At 44.4% G+C, this 8,726-nt stretch overlaps 1 pseudogene; it reads right to left on the bottom strand.

The window, feature by feature from the left end:
- Window positions 1-3,078: 3,078 nt before the first annotated feature.
- Window positions 3,079-3,196, bottom strand: LOC126097478 (5S ribosomal RNA; annotated as a pseudogene).
- Window positions 3,197-8,726: the final 5,530 nt, after the last annotated feature.

Raw genomic sequence — 8,726 nt, 5'->3', positions numbered from 1 at the left:
TATGGGACATAATCGACAGGCCAGTTCGTGCACAAAATCCTAGACCTGCAACGCTTTCGCAGGAATGGACGGCTGTAGAGCAATGTGGCTAAATATTTCTGCAGGGGACTGCCAACGATTTGTTGAGTCTATACCACGTCGAGTTGCTGCACCACGTCGGGCGAAAGGAGGTCCGAAACGATATTAGGAGGTATCCCGTGACTTTTGTCACCTCAGTGCAGTTCCTGAAAGCTCCCCTCCCACTCTCACACTGGCTGCCTCGCGTACTGTGAAGTGGGAAGCCGTGCGGCGGCCAGCAGCTGCCGCCGTGGGCGGCGTCCGCCGGGCCAGGTGTGAGCGTGGGCGGCGCGGCGTGTCCCGGTAAGGCCGGCAGTCGGTACAGCCGCCCACCGCTCGCCGCCCACGGCCGCGGCCCACCGCCCCGGCCGCCGCGTCACGCCTGCTGCGGCCGCACCACACACCTAACGCACTCCGTCAACTTCTCGTGTGGCGTCAAACGTTTCGTGCACCTGAGTCACGAACGAGATATTCGAAGTACACGTTTGCAAAACACTTCGAATCTACACTCAAAGCAAAACACGAGCTTACATCTGCAACTTCATACATAGTCCGCAATCTAACTCGAAACGTGTGGACGAGGATGCATCGTGTACCACAGGTAGTGCTATGCAAAGTGCAAGGGCGGTCGTGTTGCTGCAGATATCGAAGCCCCTCCATGTGCCATCCACAGGTTGTGGACACGCTACAAGGAAACAGGTCAATACACAAGGCGAGTTGGACAAGGCCGTCGACGCATTAAACCCCATGTAAAGGACGATATCTGGGCATCTCTGTGTTGTGGTGTTGTATAGATACGGCGAGAGCGCTGTTTGACGATCTCGGAAGACTTACTGGAGACACTGTCTCCGATCAGACTGTAATGAACGGGTTACAAGAAAGGATCTTACGACCGAGAAGTCCTGTTCGAGCCCCGTGCTTCACACAACATCTAGCAGCTCGCCTTCAGCTCTGCCATCACATGTCAACTGGTAACATCGTCACTGGCGAATCGTGTTATTCACAGACGAGTCCACATATCCACCGACGCAAGGTGACGGCTGTGTTTGTGTGCGCAGACTCGTGGTGAGCGGTACCTGCCAAATGTTGTCCAGCAAAAAGACAAATTTTCTAGGTTCTGTAATGTTGTGTGGAAGTTTTAGTGGTTGATAATCATACGTATCCTCTATCAGTCTGAGGTAAGGTAGTCTGGTCCGAAAACCGTAGTGATACCTCTGACAGTGAACACATATACCGGCTCTGTTGTTGCTAACAATGTAGTGTGGACAACATTGCTAGTACGGACCACAACAAGAAAAAACTGTCTAGGTAACATGGGCTCTAAGAACCTTACCTTGGAGCTATGAACATTTGTTCATCTTCGATACTGTGCTACACGTCTCTTCTAATGAAAACTGTTTGGCTTCCATGTTTTTGGAGGAGATAGTATGAACCAAATTAAGAAAAAAATATGTCCAGTAAGTATGAGCTCTATAGGCACTTGTTCAGTAGATGAGATGTGTTTCACAGTAGTGAAGAAGAACATATCTCTTACGGTATGCATTTTAGAGCCCATAGACTTTTTTTCTTGTTTTGATCTATACTACCACCTCCGAACGTTGCCTACCCTAAAATCTTAGGAACTACAGTAGTGCCACACGTATTCCACTGTCAGTGATATCAGAACGATTTTCGCTTATAACTTTCGACTCGGTCGTTTACGCATCAGGGTCACTTACCTCCAACGGATGTATCTACTCTTCTCCATCATGCATGAAAGTTTATAACGTCATCACAGAATCAACTTGTCTGCGAACAGTTTCGTGGAGCTTCTCATAGTCTCCATAATGTCGTTTATGTATACTTTGACCATAAGGAATGGTATGACATTCCCATCACGCACACCAGAGGGTTAACTGACCTTGCACAGCATGTTATTCGACCTCTCTGGTATCTCGATTCGGGCACCCTCTGCACTATCAGCAAGTGTGTGTAAGAGCCTCAACTGTCCCTAAGCTTACACACTACTTAACCTAAATTATTAAACCTAAATTATTATTAAAGGACCCATGCCCGAGGGAGGACTCGAACCTTCGCCTGGACATCTGTGTGTCTAATAGAACAAACCAGCCTATATTATTCCTAAATCCTGGTTCACAGAACTGATTGTCGTTCTCATGAAACTCCTCAACTAGGCTGTTAAGCCCCACACCATTGTAGTGTTATTCAATACTCCTTATTCCAGATTCGCTACTTGAGTCGTCAGCCATTCCATCAGGTTTCTAGTAGCTTCCACTTCGCTCTGCACCACTACTAGTATGTTATTGAGTCTCCATATACCAGGCACATCTGCCATTACAAATACGGTTTTCAGCCGTTTTCCTGCTGCATCCACCCATACTTGCTTCTGTTGCTTCAATGTCTGCAGCACTAAGTCCACAGCTTGTTGTATTTGGTTCTGAGGTCACTCATACAAGAGACACAGCACCCAATACTCCCCTCGTATCTGATTTAACACTCCCTTTATACCAGCTTCTATGTGTAATTCCGAAAATGTGTCGTTCAGCCTTCGCACCTCGTATCTTACTCCCCATGTGTTGTAAATTAATCTCATAGTCCTCTGGTGATTGGTAAAGATAATGTCCCCCTGCTTGGTGAAAAGTACCCCAACCCTCAGAGCTCGTTCCTGCAGAGAACTCAGGCAGTCATCGTCACTCTCTCCTCTGCAATTGAAGTCTGATGTCTAGAAGTACCCGAATCTACATGCCCCACGCCCAATACACACGCAATAAAATACATAACGTTAATTCTCATCATCTGAAGTTCCTTTCCAAACCTTATACACTCCGTCTTCAGGCCACGAGTGGCCTACCGGGACCATCCGACTTCCGTGTCATCCTCAGTGGAGGAAGCGGATAGGAGGGGCGTGGGATCAGCACACCGCTCTCCCGGTCGTTATTATGGTATTCTTGACCGAAGCCGCTACTATTCGGTCGAGTAGCTCCTCAATTGGCATCACAAGGCTGAGTGCACCCCGAAAAATGGCAACAGCGCATGTCCGCCTGGATGGTCACCCATCCAAGTGCCGACCACGCCCGACAGTGCTTAACTTCGGTGATCTCACGGGAACCGCTGTATCCATTGCGGCAAGGCCGTTGCCCAAACCTTATATAAGAACATGAAAAATCAATTCAGGTAAGCAACAACACAAAATACTCCCTAAAATAACTGCTAACCTGTCACAGACTGAAATCTCCCTATATATCAACATCTGCAACAAATATCTCAAAATACCACAATGACATCCTTCATTATTTGCACAAAATTCTCCTATCATTGTCACCAAGGCGCATAAAGCAACAAATACACACAATAAAACACCAAAATCTCAATATACTAGTACTTCTAGGATCTCACTCCATATGGTAATGTGCATGTAACTTGCGAGGGTTCAGTCTGTCTCTTCTTCTTAACATTTTTCCCCTTCTGCTGGGAGTGGCGCCACCGGTACCAGCAGCAATGAAGCTTGTGTGAACCAAAAATGACATATACATTCGACATGTAAGCTTTTAAAGATGCAGTTCACTGGCAATTCCATCTCAATAACCTGGTATGGATCTTGATACTGGGCGACGAGTTTCTTCATTTTCCTGCTTGGAGTGTATTAGTTTGTTAGCATTACCCACTGACCAGAAACATATTCCAGTAGCTTAACATTGCACTGGCCCATCTGCTCTTGCCATTCAAGGGCGTTAGTGTTGGCTTTCTATACCCACTTCCATGCCTCTTATAATGTCTTCACGAAGTTTCGCACAATCTCACCATTTCTCCCCACCCTAGGTTTGACTATCTCAAATAGTGACAGCATTTTGCGACTATACAGTACCTCGTATGGCAATACGCCTGTACTTCTGTGGAGCTTCGAATTGTAAGCAATTACAGCTTGTGGCAATAAAGCATCACAACCATCTTGATGGCTGTTCACATAGTGGCTCTGCATTTTGTCTCTTGTTCGACTCCCCACCCCCATGACAATATAATACATGGTCATTTATCTGCTTTAACACTTCTTCTCACAATGTGACTGGTCCCATCACTTCTAACTCCACATAAAGTACACTGTGGAGGGTTTAACCACCTCTTTCCCATTAGGTCCAAACTTGCCACAGATACGCATGCGCCTGTGACTAGCAAAAACTTGTGTTCCTTACTACCTACTACACTAACCAAGTAAAATTCCACTGCTATATATGTTTCTGTTGCATTGAAATCTATGGGGAGTGCAGCTCAGTGGCTCTGTGGCACTGTCTGCTCCTTTTCTTGCAACTCGATGTCCAACTTTTCAAACCTCCTACACTGCAGTTGACGACAACCCCATGTTATATGGTCAAACTATCAGTGACATTAACACATTATGTTAGCAGAAAAGATATTTATTATATCACAGATTCTAGTTACTTCATCAGTTTCTTCTAAAGTTTTTGCTGTGCACGTGGTTCCAGTGAAATACTTTGGAAATTTTGTGCGCTTCTTGCGCAACACGTCGAGTGGTAATCCCTGTAAAAATGCGTCTAATGCCCTCTGCTCTGTTTCTTCTGGAAGAACCTTTCTCACACTGTCTCTGTCCATTGACTTGTATGAACTAAGACTGATTTTTCTTATTCTATCTATGGAACTTTCGATGGACTCGCTCTGCTTTTGTGACATACCATTTAACTGCTTGGATAGTACCTACAGCTATTCTGTCATCCATATCGTCCATGTCTCCACAGCACATCAAATGTCTCAGTATTTTTCAGGTCCTCATGGTATATTACATGAGTTTTTGCATCCCCTAATAAATATAGAAATAACTGTTCATCTGTCCAACAAGTTATCCATAAATGATAATACATTGTCTCCTGCTCTGCCTGGGAAAGGATGGTTATCAGTAGAACCATCCAGGGATGGCTACTGATAAACGAGACGCAATTCTCTCCTCTCTCATAGCATTTAACTGCATATGCAGATCAGTATTATCTACTTTCAGTTGAGCTACTTGATCCAATAAAGACTGAACCAATTCCTGAGTGGTAACCACCTGCGAATTAGATTTGCTCATTGTAAAGCCTCTGTCTAACACACTACGAAGGTTGCCCAAAAAGTAATGCATCGCATTTTTTTAACAATTCTTTATTGAACGTAATGAGAATTACACACACGAAAGAATGGTGTTTTATCTACGCACCCTATAACCTCCATCCCGTTCTACGGCCTTCCTCCATCGCATAACAAGAGCTGGTATGCCCTGTCGGTACTAATCCTTTTCCTGGTGGCAGAGCCAGTACTTCACTGTGTGAATCACCTCCTCATCGTCCTCAGAATGTCTTCCACGAATGACATCCTTTAATGGCCCAAACATGTGGAAGCTCGCTGCAACATCACAGGTGTGACAGCCTCCCAGACCGCTGCAAATCGTGGAGCTCCGACGGACCGCCTTCTGAAGACCTCACCCTCCGTGCCCAGCGAGTAACTGTCGACAGCAGATGCTCCATAGACTTTGCACAAACGCTTGTGAATATTCCCCACAGTTTCATTCTCTTCAGTGAGAAATTCAGTCACGGCATCACCTACAGGCTCATTTTGAAACTGTCCTGCAGCTACGCTAGCTGTCTGAAGTGAGGGAAACTTGGCGCGCTCACTCAGGAGACTTCAGATGATACATACGTAACGTTTAGCATTCGTAACATTGTTTTCGGCTGAGAAATAGAATGTGGTGCATTACTTTATGTACAACCCCCGTAGTCAAACAATAGGATAAATGCAAGGACACTTAATTTTAGCTTTATTGTAACACAACTTAGTTTTTTGCCCTGTGCTAACCATGCGTACACATCACACTGCCTGGTGTAACGTCCATATCTTCTACATGTGGGGCGTGTTACAGGGGATGAATGTGTACTGCAGACACTATGCTCTAACAAACTACACTGATTACATCTAACAGTATACATATGGGCATAAGTTTTTCTTGCATTACATCAGTACTCATTCTTATTTATGCCCTCGTTAACCTTTACAAATTTCAATTTAAAATGAGTCTACTAATCCATTTAGTCTGCCATTTTATGATACTTGAAGGAAACACAGTCATAAAAGATAATTTATTTTCACTCCTTCCCCCCGCCCCCTGTGATCATGGTATCGTATGCTGGCTCAAGAAGCTGCTGATATCACTGGTCCCTTACAGGTCCATAAGGTCCAAACGTTGGTGACCCCACAATAAGTCGAGATGTTGGTGCAGGATGGTTGACTGGACAGCAGGTACAAAGAAACAGTTCCTCAGTATTTGTGGAATCATAAAGCCGGTAGTAACATCAGCATGTTTATTTAACAGAATTTATACACCTAAAGTAGTCAATGCCCTGCAGGTTATGGATGGCAGTGCTTACTTTGCTCAGCACATGGCAATGGGAGATGACCACCAGCACGAGAGTGCCTGACTGGGCAGGTGGCCACAGTGAAGAAACAGAGTCAGGGCGTCTGAGGGTGCGAAGCTGTCAGGCCTGCAGTCATCAGTCATGTAGTGCCTGCAAATCTGGTGCAGGCCAGTCACGCCATCCTATGCAAATGCAATGATCAACCAGCAGCATGCAATGGGCCTAGTGAAGGAGACACACAGATGGAGACTTCAAACCAAGGACCCAATGGAGGTGCCCAGAAGACGTTTTAGGTATCCCACAGCAACCCACAGATGGAAGGTGTCAGTACAAGATCCAGAAGCATCAGTCCTAGATATGGCTTTTAGGTCAGCGGCTTGCAGTGGCAGCAGGTAATTATAGTTGAGGCTGGACGACCCACAATGGGTCGTCGGCTAGTGTGGAGGCATTCTTGGTGTAGGCAGCAGTCGACAACAGATATGGTATAGCTGGATGGATCATTATTTATACAGACTTCCCTGGTGTTGTTATGAAAAATGCCATTTCTCATCAAGTACGGCCATGGGCAGCAAGCATTAGAGTACAACAGGTGGTAACCACGACTGTCTGAATGCCAGAGAGTAGGATTTCGCGATGTCGGCCAGTGCTTTTCTCCCCGGCGCATTGAGATTACGCAGGAAGCAAATTGTTCTGTCTGCCCTTGGGTCGCGAAGTCCTCTGGAATGGCGTCGGCATAACAAGACTGTTTCCTTGTTACATTTGTTCTCTTTTTTGCTGTATGATTTAACATTATGGTGTCTCTGGTATCTCAGAAGTACTTGCTATTGGTAAAATTACCCATGAACGGCATTCGGCCTGAATCCATGAAGATTCTGCAGAAACGACGTATGATAACTTTTTGCTATGCCTTCAAACATTTCTTGACTGAAACGAACGACTGCTTACGATTTTATCTTATGTGATGAAATCTGTGTTTCGTTTTCAACTGTTTGCTTCCGACATGGAAAAAAAATATTACAACACCTAAAAGATGCAGTTTGTTTCTTTTTAGTGCAGTGGTTTGACTCCCAAACGAACTTCAAAACAGAAATACTAAGCGGCTAAAAAGTTTTTATTTCACTTTACGCGTTCCATGTACTGCAAGTGTAAATAGCTCTAAAGAGATGTAGTAATATTGTAGAAACTAACCAGTACTTCAAAAAAGTTTACTGGTGTATTTTTTGCGATTTCTTCTTGCGTATCTGTCTCAATGATAGAGTTAATTCAGATGACTTTGCAGTAATTCAATGGACTTCGTACTTTCCTATCATGCGCTCTTTCATTCCGCTGTAACGTAAACGCAACATGGCCGCCGCAGAGGCGTAGGCAACTCTACTTCCATACTGGTGGCCGACGTCGTCTTAAGACTATTTAAGGAATTGGTATTGGAACAGATGGAGAACAAGATCATGTAATCATGTTATTTTTCATCACAATCTGTATAACTTTACACATAGATCACCAGTTTCGACTATTCACTCACCATCAGATCTATTAAACATGAGCAGTAATACTGAGTATGCAATGACACCACAAAATTAGTAAAACATTTTTATAAAAACGATGCAGCTACGAACGTAATGGGTCTCTAAGACCTACATATGCACACCCATTAAATGCAGTATTATAGGGTATGGAGTTGGAGGTTCAGGCGTTCTAGCTACGTATGATTGACCGTGACATCGCTTTAGCTTATTGTGTGTATAACATGTGAATTCTCTCCTAATTTTCCTACAATATCTGAGGACGAGCATACGTAGTTCATATTAACTAATTACGTTTGTACTACATTTTATGGTAAAAATTCTTTTGAAATGTGACATCTCTGTTGTACAGTACCATTCATTATCGTCATTATTACTCACTTTTGTCACACTTTATGAGGAGCGAATACTCTAAACCGGTCACCTACATACGATACTATAGCGTATCATGCACATTGGACAGACAGATATGGCCAACAAGATAATGTTGAAATATCCTGCCAGGTTAAAACTGTATGTCGGACCGGGCTCGAACCAAGGAGCTTTGCTTCCGCTGGAAAATGCTCTACCGACTGAACTATACTTCTTTTTTTTTTTTGCTTTTTTGTTATAGGCCATCCTTCGCTCGCGGAAATCGCTTTCATCGGCGTCGGCTTCTTTGTTATTCCATGTAGGTTCGTCAGTTTCTTCTGCCATTCTAGATATTTCTTTGTCATTCCATGTAGGTTTTTGAAAAGTACATCCGGCA

The sequence above is a fragment of the Schistocerca cancellata genome, chromosome 1 (assembly GCF_023864275.1).
Source record: "Schistocerca cancellata isolate TAMUIC-IGC-003103 chromosome 1, iqSchCanc2.1, whole genome shotgun sequence".
Classification (NCBI taxonomy): domain Eukaryota; kingdom Metazoa; phylum Arthropoda; class Insecta; order Orthoptera; family Acrididae; genus Schistocerca; species Schistocerca cancellata.
Note: the sequence above shows the minus strand (reverse complement) of the source record. Positions and strands in the feature narration are given on the sequence as shown.